At 39.5% G+C, this 16,445-nt stretch overlaps 1 protein-coding gene across 2 annotated transcripts in view; it reads left to right on the forward strand.

Moving 5' to 3' along the window:
* SLIT3 (slit guidance ligand 3) overlaps window positions 1–16,445 on the forward strand; it is a 595,328-nt gene that overhangs the window by 426,598 nt on the left and 152,285 nt on the right. The gene's annotated exons all lie outside the window — the stretch shown is intronic.

Raw genomic sequence — 16,445 nt, forward strand, 5'->3', positions numbered from 1 at the left:
GGCCTATATATCAGTCTGGCTGTTCATGTGCTCCAAGGCAGGAACACCCAAATTCCAGACAGTCAAATAGAGATAGAATAAAGCAGATGAGATGTTTATTGGGAGACACACTTGCTGAAGGTTCATTGTATTTTAAAGGAGATATCAGCATCTTCTGGAGATTCAAAGGGAACACATGTGCATACACAACCCCATGTGGGATTTTGGCCCCTTTCCCCATAACTAAAGTATATTTTTACTTTAGTTTCTACTGGTATTGGCCCTCCTTGAGTTGTTTTATGCCTTGGAAGGGCCCTTTTTCAAGCTTGGGGTGGGGGCAACAGCCTAAAACAGGGCAGGGAGCCAAAACACTGCTGCCCTACAGCATTTTAAGTAAACAACCAAAATCATTAGGGTGCTGGAGGCTCGGGGGGCACACAGACCACAGGGGTTCATTTCCTCACCCAGTGATCAAGTCTGTTTCCATGAAGCTGTCTGGCAGCTCCAAAGGATAAAACTAAAAGTGAGTGGAAGAAAACGTTCATACTGGCTTGTCTAAGCCTTTCTTCCCTAATCTGTGTGGCCACTTTGCCACAACCATCTTGCCACCAATGCTAGACTATAGCAGGAAGAGAAAAAAAAAACAGTGATGTCACTCTGTGGCTAGAATTGTGGTAACACAGGTAGGGCAGAAGCACAACACCTCAGATGAGGAGTGTATTTGTTTTGCTGAATCATAAGTTGTGCAGTTCTGGATTCACAAAATGGTGTAAGGAACAGAATGTATGGACAGCAACCATGCTGAAAAGCATTCCCACCAGTTGCTGTGTAATATCTTTATACCATCATAATAGATATAACTAGGCTGTGTGAATCAAATGTATTATGATTTTCCCATTACAGAATATCAGGAGGAAAAGCTGTACAGTATAGACAGTGGGTTGAGCAGTTGTATTGTAAAACAGTGGCTGAATGCAAAGACACTCACAAATTATTTCTGAAATACTTGTCCAGGGAGAAAAAATGGTTAAATTCCTGTGTATATTACAGATGATTTTCTGTGGACCAAGCCTTGAAAATTTTAATTATTCAACCCTGTCCCTGGAGGAATTGTTAAAATTTATGTGTACTCCTACAGCATTTGGTGAATATTATAGTGCACAGCAGATTGAGATTCATGTTGCTGACGTATAGCAGTTCATTTTCCAGGCATGAGCAAAGAGACAGGTTGTATTACAGAGTCAAAGATGGTCATATTCTGCTTGCATTTACAGCATGGTTTGTACTTTTAGTGTTAGTACAATATACTGCTTATTTCAGGTGAACTTCAAATATGAGCAGGTTGTCATGGGATGGAAAATCATTAACCAATTCATTTAGGTATTTAGGAATACTTGAGAATCATTACTTTTTTCCTCCTAAAAACGGGTTATGATGAACTATGTTCCTGGCAGCTAAGGGCAGTTAGCAGAAAGAAGAGTACGGTACTTTGGAATGTGAATGTTATATATTCTTTGCCTTCTGAATAAGGTACAAATCATCATCTGTCTCTTGTCAATGCAGTACAGTAAAGGCAAGCAACATTTGCAAGTCTGCTATTGGAAGGCTTCTAGATTGAGAGGAAGATCAAGCACCTTTTTTTATACGTGTGCTTGTAAGATTCATTCATGGGATTGCACTGCAAGTTCTGTCTGGCATTTCTAAATGTGAACCTTGTATGAGAGGTAAAGAGTAACTCTTGTCTCCTCTGTGGTCTTGACTTATTGCTCTAGTTTAGCAATTCAGGGTTTTGTACCTTTATAATAGTCCTCTGACATGTACAACAAAAGGCATGGACCAATTCTGTTGGCATGTAAATGTATAGAAATAATGATGTGAGCAAAAAAAAAAAAGTATATGGACTTCTTTCATTTTAAACCAGCAAGCCACATGAATTATTCAAGGCTATCCATAGTGATCTTAAACATTGGCTTACCTGTAATATGGAGAATTATCTCTTTGTGAGCTGCCTTGAGTCTTAGGAGAAAGCTGGAATAAAGAAGCTTTACAATGGTATCCCCATAATTCATCTTGCTGTCAGAACAGGCAGCCCTCATCAGAACAGGGAAGGGATGTTTACTCCCCTTTTTCAACTGACTGCTTTCCCAAAAATCTTCTCTGAAGAGGGAAGCTTGTGCAGGTTTTGGAGTGTACTGATCTGTGAGGACGTCGAGAGAAGAATGGAAGTCTGCCTGCAGAACATTATAGACAGTAATATTTTAATATATGTTCCAATGCTTGGACCATTGGAAAATTTTGCCTCTCTTCTTAAATGAAAAAAAATCAGATTATATCTTACATTGCCTCACTGTATTGGGAAGAAAGGATGTTCTGCCTGTATCTGGAAACTATTAGGTTTTACTGGAAGGATTTAAAGTCTCCGTGCTTGGAAAATTATTGAACCCAAAGGAGACTATTGATTGAAGACACTTTTCTAAGCCTAGCACTGCTGTCTGTTCAAGGTGAATAGGACATGCATTTTCCCATGCTTTCAAGAAAGAGAAAGCACTCTTCTTGTTTTCTGCAACAGCCCAATAAAGACGTGGTGGTCATCTCCCATATCAGGGTCCAGTGAGAAATGCCAGCTCTGTTTCAATATAGGCCTATCTCCTCTGCTTGGCATCTTTTGATTAAGACAACTGCCATACAGCTTTGTTTTCTGAGGGGAAAATCAAAAGGGATGCAGCCGTGGATTGTACTTGCTCAGTGCTAGCCCAGTGTTGCTTTGGAACTGGCAGGACTCCTTGATTAGTGTGCAGCTCTACAGTGCATGCTGCCAATGGCATGAAAAGTATTGCTCCTTTCAAAGAAATCGGTCTCTCTTTTCCTCTCTCTCTCCTCTTGTAGGTTCCTCCTTTTTCCTCCTCTGTTTCTGTCACATTTGACTAGCAATTGATTGATCTGTCCTTGCTCTGTGGTTTCCCTTGCTAATGAAAAAATGTTTAAAGGAAACAGAAAGTCACTGGAGCTTTGCCCTCTCGTTCTTATAACAATAAGAATTTGTTTCCCATTTGAAGCTCAGATAACCAAATGTGTTTCTCCAGTATCTGGAATCTTTGATTTTTGTACTGTTCGGGCAATTTAATTAGCTGTTGCAATGCCAGACAGTTGTCATCCACACTATTAGCACAACTAACAACGGAGGGGGGACAATGAGCCATCTGCCAACAGACATGTCTCTCTGTCAGACGAAGCAGCTCAGTAATTCAGTCCCCACTGACACAAATCTAGAAGACTGAGGCCTAAGCACCAGACTATTTAGCAATGCTTTCATGTCACCTCTATCATTACAGCAGAACAGGTTGTGTCGAAGCATGTTATCTTCCGTTTATCAGTTGCTGTCAAAGGCAATTATTGAAGAAACTAGATCTTTATGGTGGTTTGCAACTCTCAAGCCACTCTTTGCCGTTGCTGTTTGCACAGTGATGATAAAATGATTTCAAGTGTCATTGTCCACAGGTCCAAAGCAATGGATCGTGTGCAGGGGGACTGGATAGGGAACAGCAACAAAGCTTACACTGTACTTCATACATAATTAAAAAAATGTTGACTATGACAGAATATGCATTTTACCCAGTGGCATCCAGTTTAACAACGGATATAATGGTAGTTGTTTTCTTTCTTGTATACACTTGTCATGCGTGCAAAAGATTTCAGGCTAAAATGTTGCAGGATCTTAAAGACTGTTATATTTTAATATGAGCTTTCATGGATAAAGTCCACTTCTTCCAACATAAGAGTAACAGTTAATGACTGTCATATTTATATATGGTATCCTGTCCAAGTGGGGATATAGATAATAAGCAAAGTGACAATGGTTCATAAGTAAAGGAATAGCTGTCAGGCTGTGAATAATATCAATTATCAGTCTACAAGGTAACAGCACCGTAGTAGACAATAGGTGGCAAACTGTGGGAATCAATATAGGATTTCACACTTGATAACGACTTCAATATCCTCGGTTGATATTCAGTCCTTTTAAGTAAATCTCCAATATCCAAACATACCTTATCTCATCTTTTTCACTTTCAAATCTGATTTTGTAGTAGGCTTTTTGCGCAACAGATGGTCTGAATCTCGACATCAAAAAAAATAAGATCATGGCCACTGGTCCCTATTACTGGTCCCATCACCTCCTGGCAAATAGAAGGGGAAGATATTGAGGCAGTTACAGATTTTACCTTGTTGGGCTCCATGATCACTGCAGATGGTGACAGCAGCCACGAAATTAAAAGACACCTGCTTCTTGGGAGGAAAGCGATGACAAATCTTGACAGCATTTTAAAAAGCAGAGACATCACCTTGCCGACAAAGGTCCGCATAATCAAAGCTACGGTTTTTCCAGCAGCAATGTATGGAAGTGAGAGCTGGACCATAAAGAAGGCTGACCACAAAAGAATTGATGCTTTTAAATTGTGGTGCTGGAAGAGACTCTTGAGAGTCCCCTGGACTGCAAGGAGAACAAATCTATCCATTCTTAAGGAAATCAACCCTGAGTGCTCACTTGAAGGACAGATCCTGAAGCTGAGGCTCCAATACTTTGGCCATCTCATGAGAAGACTCCCTGGAAAACAACCTGATGTTGGGAAAGTGTGAGGGCAAGAGGAGAAGGGGACGACAGAGGACAAGATGGTTGGACACTGTCATCAAAGCTACCAACATGAATTTGACCCAACATACATATATATTCCAAAATGGTTATTTGAGTATCCAAGTAAATTGAAATGTTTTGAAACTAGTTTCTGTATACCACCATTCCTGATGTCAAATTTGTGATCATTCATTAAAGGTAAAGGTAAAGGTTCCCCTTGACATTTTAGTCAGTCATGTTCAACTCTAGGGGGCGGTGCTCATCCCCGTTTCCAAGCCGTAGAGCCAGCGTTTGTCCGAAGACAGTTTCCGTTGTCACGTGGTCAGTGCGACTTAGATTCGGAACGCCGATTCGGACCATTCATTATTTTGCTCATTTATTGTCCCATTTGTCCAATGGAGAATGCAGAAGGACTTTGTTGGCAAAGGATGGCATACACCTCATTGGCAGAGGAATAAGTAAACATGTTCCTGAAGTTGTGTGTAACAACAGATAATATCCTCTGGCATCAAATACTATAAAGTAAAGGCAATCAAAGAAAAATGCAACCACTCATTGCTAATAAAACATTATGAAAAATAAAAAAAATTGGGCAAGGGAACATATATAGAATAACCTGTGTGGATCTCAAGTGTTACGTTTTTTATGACGTATTCTTCCCAGGCATCATTAAATGATTGACTCCTCAAATATGGGATATGTTAATGCTGCAGATAGTTATCAGAATTGTGCCAGATTTCCTAGGAGAGAGGGAACACTACTGAGATTATTTTAGTCTTTATGTTATAAGTATAATCCTTGCTTGCCAATGGAGAGCATCTTCAAATTGAGAGAGTGTAGTTAATATATGCAATCCTTATCACCCTAACCTGGGTTTCCCATAAACATCTAGTTGTCTGCTGTGGGATTCTGCTGGACGACATGGATGTTTGGTCTCATCTAGAAGTCTGTTTTTATCTTCTTATAGGGCTAAATTCACCCCTGCTGAACACAGTGCTTTCTCAGTTCGAAGTCAGCATGCGTGGAATCATGCTGAAAATGTCTGTCACTTTAACTGTAGGTTGTATCACATATGCAGTCCTTCTTCTTAACTGTCACTGACACATAGGAAGAGTACTTAAGTACTTAACTGCCAGCTTTTCCCGTACAAAATACAGACATGGCTAATTTGTCATACCTGATGATGGGGTTGGGGTGGGCAGAGCCATTTGGTTCACACGTAGAGGTAAGGCAGAAAGCTCTTGTGTTAATTGAGTAATTGGGACATCAGAGACTTTTCATCCAATCACATTGCTTTGATGAAATTGTTGTCTTTCTGATCACTCTTAGGCAAAGTAACTAGTCTCAATTCATTGTTGGCTTAGGGTGAAGACACCATTGAGGCACTTGCCTGTAGGGGTAGGTTCCGTGCAAGTTCTGCAATAAAGCTGAAATTTTTACCAAGCAGATAGGGTAGTATCATGTAGCTCCCATTGTCACCTAATATCAAATAAGTGCCAATGCCATGTGGCCTCCCTTGTTGGGAGAAATGCGGCTTATAAATACAACTAATAATAGTAGTATTACAAATTTTGTGTTATAAAAGAGGAGTGCTGACAGATTGTATCTCAAGCACACCCAACAAGCCACCTGAGCCCTCTCCATAAGCCCAGGGAGCCCAGGAGAGCCTGAGTCTCATGGGCCCCTAGCTGGCAGGCATTCACTACCTCATGTGGAGAAAGTGCCTGAGACAGGACAGCTGGAGGAAAGGCAATGGTGAGAATGAGAGGGTGAGAATTGCAGGGCTCAGGATTGTCATCAACAATGTCAGATGCAGGGGACACATGGGAAAAAGCAGCTGAGCACTTGGATCCCATATTGTCTAGACACAAACCAGGGTAGAGGACAATGTAAGCCACCCCCTCCCACCCAGCCTGTTGGGCCATGGAAGGGATTGTGGACCTGAGGATCTAGCAGTGAAGCCCCCAGCAGTGAAGCATCACCAAAGGCTTGGCATCCTGGCTGTCCAACGCAGGCCACCAACCCCGCTCTGGTGTTGGACATACAAGTGGCTCTCTATAGGCATCCTTCAGTCTAGAGAGACTATGGTAACATGCTCGGAATCGAGGAGTGTCCTCTCCAGAGCATGAAGCCCGGATAAAGTAATATGGAGGATAAGCTGTTACCCAAGCAGCAGATCCCCCCTCTCCACATTGCTGAAATGGTCCAATGGAAAGGCAAGATCCAATACAACTGGTTCCAGCAATGTCGCAGGAGTTGGCAGAACGACACGAGCTGCCTTTGGGACTCCAGCTCCGGATTTTGCCTCTAGGTTAACTCCTGAAGCCTTTTCCATGAGCGGATATAGCCACAAAGTGGCAACAGGGAGAAAAAAAGGAGCTCTGAGAAAAACAGCACCATGGAGCCTAGTTCTCCTCACCCACCTTTACCAGACCTTCCTAAAAGGACTGTGCCATGGACCAGGACTCAGAATCCTGTGTGCTTCTCTGGACCTGAACTTTCAGGGACCCCAGTGAAGTCAATTGGGGCCCCAGACTGATGATTGACTGTGCCCAGTGGGTTAGTGCTGGAAACTCAACCCCCGGGAACATGAAGGATGGAGCAGTCAGGACTGGTTCTGTGCCTTTAATAAAAGCTACCTTGAGTGACCAAACCAGGTTGGAACCCATGGAATTTTTGCCAGGGGCAGCCGACAGATCAGCGGCAGGGGCAGGAAGCAGGACTAACACTCTGCTGTGTCCGTGCTATATTATATGTATCGTTTTAAACAAAAAGGTCCTGACATTATCAAAGGTTGATTGTTACAATAGTCAGAATAAAATAATAAGCTTACTCTAGATAAGGGAGAGGCTTTGTTTCGAAGACTGCTACTGAACTGGCTAGAGGCTTTGTTAAGACTACAGAATCTTAGCAGTATTTCGTGACTGTGTTAAATAAGAGATGCTCTTAGTTACTGGTTTGCATATATTGTGTTTAATCTATTAAATGGTTATTGAAAGCTATCAACTGCAAGTCTTTAACTGGATTTCAGTTGTTACAATTACCTCTTCTAAAGAGTCTGATGGTTGTTCTCATGCACTAACAGTCTGTGCTAATACTATAGAGTATTTTTTTTTTTTTGCCTTTGTAGCAATAAGTTTTGACTTCTTGAACTCCAGCTCTTTTATGCATGGGAGAAGTGGACAGCAGCTCACAGTGAAATCTCCAGCTTGTGCTTCTCCATGCTGCTTCCTCTCAACGCTCCTCTCTCTTTGGCGGCTGCCTAACACTGACTCTGCCTGTTAATGGGATTTTCCTTTGTGCTTGATCTAACCATGTGGTAGAACAATACAAATTGAACATGGTTCTGTCAAGCACCATGGAAGGCTCCGTGCTTTCCTGCAGCATGGCATGCTGGGATACTTCTACTGTTTTCAGAAGCATCAAAAGGTGAGAGATTTCCTCGTTTTGACAGGGGAAGTGCAGCAAAAAAGGCTTTATGGTAAAGAGAACGATAACTAAGTTCCACAAAATTTGAAGCCTGAAGGGAAATCTCACAGTGGTAAAACTCACTGATTGGTTAAATATATATATATATATTTTAAAATTCATGGCGTGTTTTTGTAAGTAGCTTTGTGTGTGTATGTGTGAAACAGCTGTAACAAGTTATACTAACTCCTCTTAAAGTGAACAGATTGAGCATTTCGTTCATTTATTAAATTATGTTCTAACTTGAATTGTGATTCCATAAATGATGTAAGCTTTGTAAGCTGAAGATTCTAAGGAAGACACAGTATTGGGATACTGTACTGCATAGTCTGCACTTTCGAGCAGAACGAGGGACAGCATTTTGTGTAGTGTAGTGTTGTATGTTAGATTTATACCTAAGAAAAATATTGGTATTAAACTAATTAGTATTCAGTCATAGAATCACTCTACTGTACTTTAATGACTGTCACATTCTCCTTGAAACACACTTTCCCAAAGGGGGGTCCTGGAAGCCACAATGTTTCATAGTGGTATGCTTCATGCTGACAGCTAGAATGAGTATAGGTTATCACATACAAAGTAGTAATTGACTACAGTGTGTCATTTGATGGGTTTGTTTGTCTCTTTTGGTGGTCTTTGCTATCACCCCACATTAACTCACTGTGCCCCAAAACATACGTGACACTGCCTTGTGGCTGCATGTTATGGAGAAAATCGGATGGAGAGGATGGAAAAGCTAATTTATTAAAGGAAAATTGTCTTCCATTATTGATCTTTTGGAAGAGCTTCTGGTAACTACCCAAGGAAACCCAAGATTTAATGAAATAATTTGAAAAGCCATGTAAAATTAGCTGGCTAGATAGCTCAGTGGTTTTGGTATCTGGCTGCAGAGCCGGAGGTTGGGAGTTTGATTCCCCACTGTGTCTCCTAGGAAAAGAGCCAGCCTGTGTGGCCTTGAGCCCATTGCATAGTTCCAAGATGTCCCCAGAAGAAGGGAATGGTAACCTACTACTGAGTATTCACTACCTGGAAAAGGTTGCCATATATTAGAATTGACTTGATAGCACAAGTCAATTCTAGATATTGACTTGATAACACAGACACACAGACCCATGTAACCCAACCATATAAAAATAATTACCAGATACATGAGATTGTGTGTATAATGTGGTAATTTGGCAGTTGCTCATCTATACTCTGTTTTGTCTAAAGCTTGAGGTTAACTCTTCACTCTCTCATCATCCTTGACAAGGATTAACTGGGTTGTCTGTTTTCTTTAGCATAGCCACATGAAAAGTCAGTGAAAAAGCTAATATCCTCCTTTGCTTTCACATTTTTCCCCAAGAGCAATACAATATTGCAAAAGAATTGACTATGAGATTAAAATGAACTGAGCTATAGTTTCACTGAGCAATCAAACATGATCTTACCCAAGGCAATAAAAACTAGGTTTCTTAACACTCATTTAGATTAAAATAATCATAATTGAAATAGAGAGTGTGCGTATGTGTACCAGTATAGCCTTAACTGTTTGCAAGGGCTGAGCAGGGCTGTTAATAACAGGAGTTTTGGTGGACATTAATACATAGGGTTGCCATAGGTCACAAGAGACTTGACATGTACCGTGTTTCCCTGAAAATAAGACAAGGTCTTATATTAATTTTTGCTCCAAAAAAAGCAGTAGGGCTTATTTTCAGGGTATGTTTTATTTCTTTCATGTACAACAATCTACGTTTATTCAAATATAATCACGTCATCTTCTTCTGATTGCTGCACAGTGGTGGAAGGCGAGGTTTCACTTACTGGTAACTGGGGCTTATTTTTGGGGCAGGGCTTATATTACGAGCATCCTGAAAAATCATACTAGGGCTTATTTTCAAGTTAGGTCTTATTTTCAGGGAAAGAGGATAATAACAGCATGGCCTTAAATATTGATTTCCTAGATTGGAATAGTTTTTCATTAAAAAATTTTTTTCTCCTTTTCATCATTAAAGTTCTCAAAATAATATTATTTTCCTCTGTAGGGTTTTCCAACCTTAATTATTATAATTGGAGAAATCCTTTCACATCGCCCTTAATGTTATAACTCTCCAATCATATCATACCCACTTAAAGCCTCGTGGGAACATGTTGATAAAGTAATGCACGTAGAGATGGATGGACACATATAGCCGGTACTGCAGCCAGATGGCTGGTTTTCACATTAGTTTCCCTGATGAGAATAACATGTTAGAGCTGCCACCTGTCCAAGCAATCTCAAGGCTCAAGTTAAATAGTAAATTCCCTCTCAATGGCAGCTGATTGCTGATGTCTTACAGCCTGATGAGTAACTTAGAGTGCTTCACAGTGGAATGTGGTGTTTATCACCTTACACTTCATGGTTCTCCAGCTAATTCACATTTAAAATTTTGATATACGCATTTTGACTATATTTAGTTAACAAGCAAACTCTTATTTTTCCTGCTGTTGTTGTTTCACCTGTATAAAGCATGAGAATAGAAATGCCATGTTCCTACTAGGTAAATTTTGCTTTTTTCCCCCTATAGTATAAATAAGAGTTTCAGACTCGCGTTGCAATGTCAAATATAGGAATATCATAGGATCCTTGCATAGGAATGGTGTGTGTATTAAACTTGGAGATTTTAAAAGTATTTTTAAAAATGTTTTTAAATTACTTTAAACCTTGGTTTTAATCTTACTATCTGTTTGTTTTTAATATGGTACTTATATGGTATTTTGAAACACTTGATTGCTGTATAGTTTTAGCTGTTGTGAGCAACCTTCAGTTCCCATGGGGGGGGGAGATGGCAAATTAATTAATATCACCTACAACATATTTTTCATAAGGCATTTTAAAAAATCAATAAATTTCCATGATTTTAGCATTGTTTTTCCCCCGTGTAATGGCTATGAGCATTTACTTTCATTCTAATGGCTTAAAGTGTATGTTTATGGTGTATCAGCTCTGACAAACTAAAAGAATTTGGAAGTGTTCCCCAGGGCCATGTTGATGAAGGTATTCTGGGAACCTTTGTTTAAATAAGGAATCTTCCCAACCAATTCAAATATGTGTACAAATATCTCTAAGAATCTTTGTTTGAAGGTAGATATGCTGTGTTCAAATTATGTATCCTATCCAAAATTGATGGTTCAAAATTGGGAAAGGAGTACGACAAGGCTGTATACTGTCCAGCAGCTTATTTAACTTATATGCAGAATACATCATGTGGAAGGCTGGACTGGAGGAATCCCAAACCAGAATTAAGATTGCCGGAAGAAATATCAACAACCTCCAATATGCAGATGATACCACTCTGATGGCAGAAAGTGAGGAGGAATAAAGAACCTCTTAATGAGGGTGAAAGAGGAGAGTGCAAAAAACGGTCTAAAACTCAACATCAAAAAAACTAAGATCATGGCCACTGGTTCCATCACCTCCTGGGAAATAGAAGGGGAAGATATGGAGGCAGTGACAGATTTTACTTTCTTGGGCTCCATGATCATTGCAGATGGTGACAGCAGCCACAAAATTAAAAGACGCCAGCTTCTTGGGAGGAAAGCGATGACAAACCTAGACATCATCTTAAAAAGCAGAGACATCACCTTGCCGACAAAGGTCCTCATAGTCAAATCTATGGTTTTTCCTGTCGTGATGTATGGAAGTGAGAGCTGGACCATAAAGGAAGCAGACCGCCAAAGTATTAATGCCTTTGAATTGTGGTGCTGGAAGAGGCTCTTGAGAGTCCCCTGGACTGCAAAGAGAACAAATCTATCAATTCTAAAGGAAATCAATCCTGAGTGCTCACTGGAAGGACAGATTCTGAAGATGAAGCTCCAATACTTTGGCGACGATCCAAAATTGAAATCTACCATCCTGTATCAACATGTCTTCAATTTCTAGATGATACATTGTTTGATATGTAGCCTAAATGTAGTTCAGTGAGATAGAATAATTGGCATTGGAGCCAGGGATCAAGAATTTGATTTCGCACTCTGCATTGTAGGGAAAGAGCCAGCCTATGTAGCCTTAGGCAAGCTACCAGGACTCTGCTAGAAGAAGGTAAGAATAAAACATGCCCAAGTGTTCTATACGTAGAAAACCCTGGGAAGGGTTACCATAATTCAGAATTGTCCTGCTGGCTGCTGGTGGTGGTAATGTTATACTACTTTTGTGAAACTTTTCAAAATATGAATTGCCTTGGGAGCCCTGCTAATGAGAAAAGCGATAAACAGATACTTTAAATAAATAAATAAATAAATAAATAAATAAATAAATAAATAAATAAATAAATAAATAAATAAATAAATAAATAAATAAATAAATAAATAAATAAATAAATAAATAAATAAATAAATAAATAGAAAAAGTTTCCACAGAATTGTGGGTGTGATCCAAAGTGCTGCTCAAGTGTATCCAAGGACTGTGAATGTCTGTGAAGTCCTTTGCATGGTGTACCCGTTCTCAGTCAGGCTGAGAAGCAAACTATTTTAATAAAAGAGTATAATAAAAATTCAGTTCAAAATACATCAGTATAGTTTAAATGAAAAGATAAAAATATAACAAAGACTTCATAAAACAATGAAATACACAACCATTGGCAGTACTTCATCTACTTTTGAAACGCTTCATAGTACCCTGAGATATTTGCAATGTAAGAGTGTAGGAACATAGGAAGCTGCTTTATACTTTATACTGTACCTTGACCCATCTGGTCCAGGTTTGTCAGCTCTGACTGGCAGAAGCTCTCCAAGGTTTCAGGCAAGATTTTCTGTACCTTGTCCAGAGATGCCCAATATTCTTCGGTGGTCTCCTATCTAAATACTAACTCAGGGGCCAACCTTGTTTAACTCTCAAAATCAGGTGAGATGTGGTGTGCTCAAGATAATATGCTCAGAATAAAAGTAGCGCGGAGGTACAAGGAGAATGGTATGACAAACACAAGCCTACAGCTTTCTGCGTAGGAACTACTGTACCGTATTTGTGAGGTTCTTTGGCTTCAAGCCTATATATTGAAAGTGAAATTCAATGGACAAGCAAGTATTTGGTGCAAAATTGAGTGGTTTACATGCTTTGCTCTGTGATCATTAGCATGTCTGTTTCCAAGGAACAAAGCAGATTTGATAGCGCAACCACATGGATTCGTTTTTATGCCTATCTCATTCATACATACAATCTAAGAGGTTGAGGGTGAATGGTTTGCTTTTTAAACAAACAGTTGTCCTCTCCTGTCCATTGCTTGAAGCACTTCCCCCCTCCCTCAGCCTCTCAGCCTGGCTTACTTCCCATATCGAAGCTTGTTGGTAGAAAGCTGCTTGAAGCAACAAAACTCTGTGGGGTCAGGCAGATAAAGGTTTTCTATGCCAATGCATTGTTTTTCATGTGAAAACAAAAATCTCCATCTCCTATTATATTCATAAATGGGACAGACACAAGAGTAGTAAAATGAATTCAAGTCTCTCCTGCCTCATCTAATTTGGCTCTGGGCCCACATTTGCTAAATATGAGGATGAAAGAGAGTGTATTGTTTTCTTCTGGGTGGATCTGTTTTATTTTCCATTCTTGGCATTTGCTATGCTAGTGATACATTTCATGGGAAAATGCAGTGCCTTGTGTTCCTTTATGATCTCTTGTGTCATATTTGTTATTGCCCCCATGATGTTATTTATTAGGAAACAAGAGATTTCAAAATACAATAAGGAAAGGGAAAGATAGAGTTTTGTTTTATCTTCATTTTGTTGTGCTGTTTCTTAATTATCGCTACTCACTAAAGCACTGAAATAATTGCTTGAGCTGATTCAGCAAGTATGCAGCTTAGCTTTGGTTTAAACTCATTTCTCATAACTTCTTCAACTGAAGCTCAGACTTCTGTAGAGGTTGCTGATTTTACCTGAGGTGTTGGGCAAAGGACAAGTCCAAAGGTGTGTTCTGTTCCTACATAGCACCAGATTCATCCAAAGGTGTTTTGAAGTGGCTGCCATCTTACTCAAACTCCTATAAGAAGTACTCAAACTTCTATAAGAAGGAAATATTGCTGATGAGTATTCACAGTTTGTTGTTTCTTCAAAATGAAAAGAATCATAGGGATTTCAGTCCAATGTCTTACAAACATATATTACTTAGATATAAACAAGAATAAGTGTAACGTATAAAAGTGTAAGTTGCAAAGAGTAATAGAAATATACAAACAAGGCACCACCCATAGGGTTCGCCTGCACACAGCAAAAAGGGTGGTCCAATGAAAGTCAAATAGGGCACTTTACCAGCCTTATGCCCGACTGTACAAAGGGGAGTCTACAGAAGAAAAATTTCTACATGTTATCTTTTCTCAAACCATTTTTCTCCTGATAGATTTTGGCCATTATACTCAATCATAACAGTTCAAAATTACCAAATAAACTTTCCATATAACTGTGGAAAACAAGGGAAGGGGCCAGAGAGCATTTATTTGAAGGGGTACTTTGCCTCCTTTGATAAAAAAAATCTAAAAGAGAAATAATGGTTTATTTCATATTAAACTTCTCATCCTAAACATTTTCTCTGAAGCACGTCCTATTGATTTTAATGGAATTAAATTTCACAGGAGAATGGTCAGAATTACAACCTTGTTTTAATTTCTCTTTTATGATTCCATTATAATTTGAACATGAAAATGCTTTTCCTTTGAATAACCATCAAGGAGAGCAAGCTATTTGTCTGCAGTAGCAGTGGGGCGATGCAACTGTTTAAAAGACCCTCTTTGCCACACAACAGTTCTCTAAGTCCGTTGTAAATTGCTGGAAAGGACAGGAGAAACAAGAAGAGCAAAGTTGGATAATACCTTTATTTCTTTAAAAGAAAAAGGCAAGTTTTTTGGGGCCAAGAGAATTCTTCACTAGGCTGGATGTGGCAAAGCTTGGGAAGGAGGAGGGAGAAGCAGAAAAGTTCAACATTCATTCTTGCCAGATGCTATAAGCCATGGGAGCAGTAGGTACTTATTCTCCAAAATGGAAACTGTAAGCAAAACAATGCAGCTGGAGATGTGGTATTATCAGGTGAAACCTCCATGAGTGTAAAATCAGCTGTGTGTCATCATTTCTAGAAACAAATGGCTTGCAGGCACTCAGAAAACTGTCAGTTCATTGGCTTTTGATCAAAGTACATGGCTCCTGTATTGGAGGAGGAGAAGTGAATTATATGGCATTCCACATATCAACCAAATTGCAGATTGAAATTAAACAGTTTGGTAGACAAAACAGCCAGTAGGAAGCCAAACTATATTATAACCTTGTGTATTCTGGAAGTTGTAATAATCAGAGAGGAAAAAGTTCCTTTAAATGATTTCTGCCAAGAAATTTAGGCCTTTAACAGTTATTATCAGCGTGTTAAATTGTTACTGGAAATTAACTTATAGTCAGTGTAATATGAGTGTTGGACAGTTCTTTCAGAGAGATCCAGATAGCTGCTGCTGAACACATGACCCTCTGAAGGACAGACATTTTATGGTTTCATCTGCAATGCTTGCATGGAGCATAGTAGCCAAAATCCTGTTGCTCACTATAGTAAATTGCAATAGAGTAGCCTCCCCCTTGAATGAATGAGGATTTGGTGAGTCAGCTACTCCATGTTTCATTGATTCAGATGGGTCTACTCTAACGGTAATTTACTTGCTTACTTCCATTGATTCAGGCCCATCTGAATCAATGGAACATATGGAGGAACTGACTCACCAAATCTCCTTGGTTCTATGGTGCCAACTCTATTGCAATTTATTACACTGAGCAACTGGATTTTGCTCAGTGTAGCAAAGTAGGTTATAGTTGGTGTATCCTCATTTGAATAAATGGACATTATGTAAGATTTGTCTCACTAAATCCTCGTGATTGATGAGCCTGCTGTAATGCAATTTATTGCCGTAAGCACCAGAATGAGTGTTGTGAGTGTTGCAGATTTTGCATACATGTGCATGTCATGTACTTCTTGAGGTTATAGCAATAGAAAGTACTAGTGTTCTCAAACTATATCAGGAGTGGCAAAATGAATTCAAGCCTCTCTGTATAAATGCGAACTTGTTATTGAGGACCTTTTCAGAGTCTTCTTGCAGGTTAATTGAAGGACTCTCCCTCCCAGTTCTTTGCCTCCTCAAAATGTCCTTTCTAAATAGGTAGTGTTTCTCAGATAAATGGATCTGGCATTGACAAATAGATGTTGCAATTACAGCTGACTTATGAAGTCCTGGAAAAGTTAAGAACACTTAGGTTCGTTAGGTTGGTTGGATATAACATGATTTCAGAGGAATATTTAGTTGTTCCCATAATGAACTATGAAGTAAATGGGCAACTCTTGCTTGACTGGATGTATGCTGGCAAAACTTTGATTACATATCCATTA

Source organism: Pogona vitticeps, chromosome 2, assembly GCF_051106095.1.
Source record: "Pogona vitticeps strain Pit_001003342236 chromosome 2, PviZW2.1, whole genome shotgun sequence".
NCBI lineage: Eukaryota > Metazoa > Chordata > Lepidosauria > Squamata > Agamidae > Pogona > Pogona vitticeps.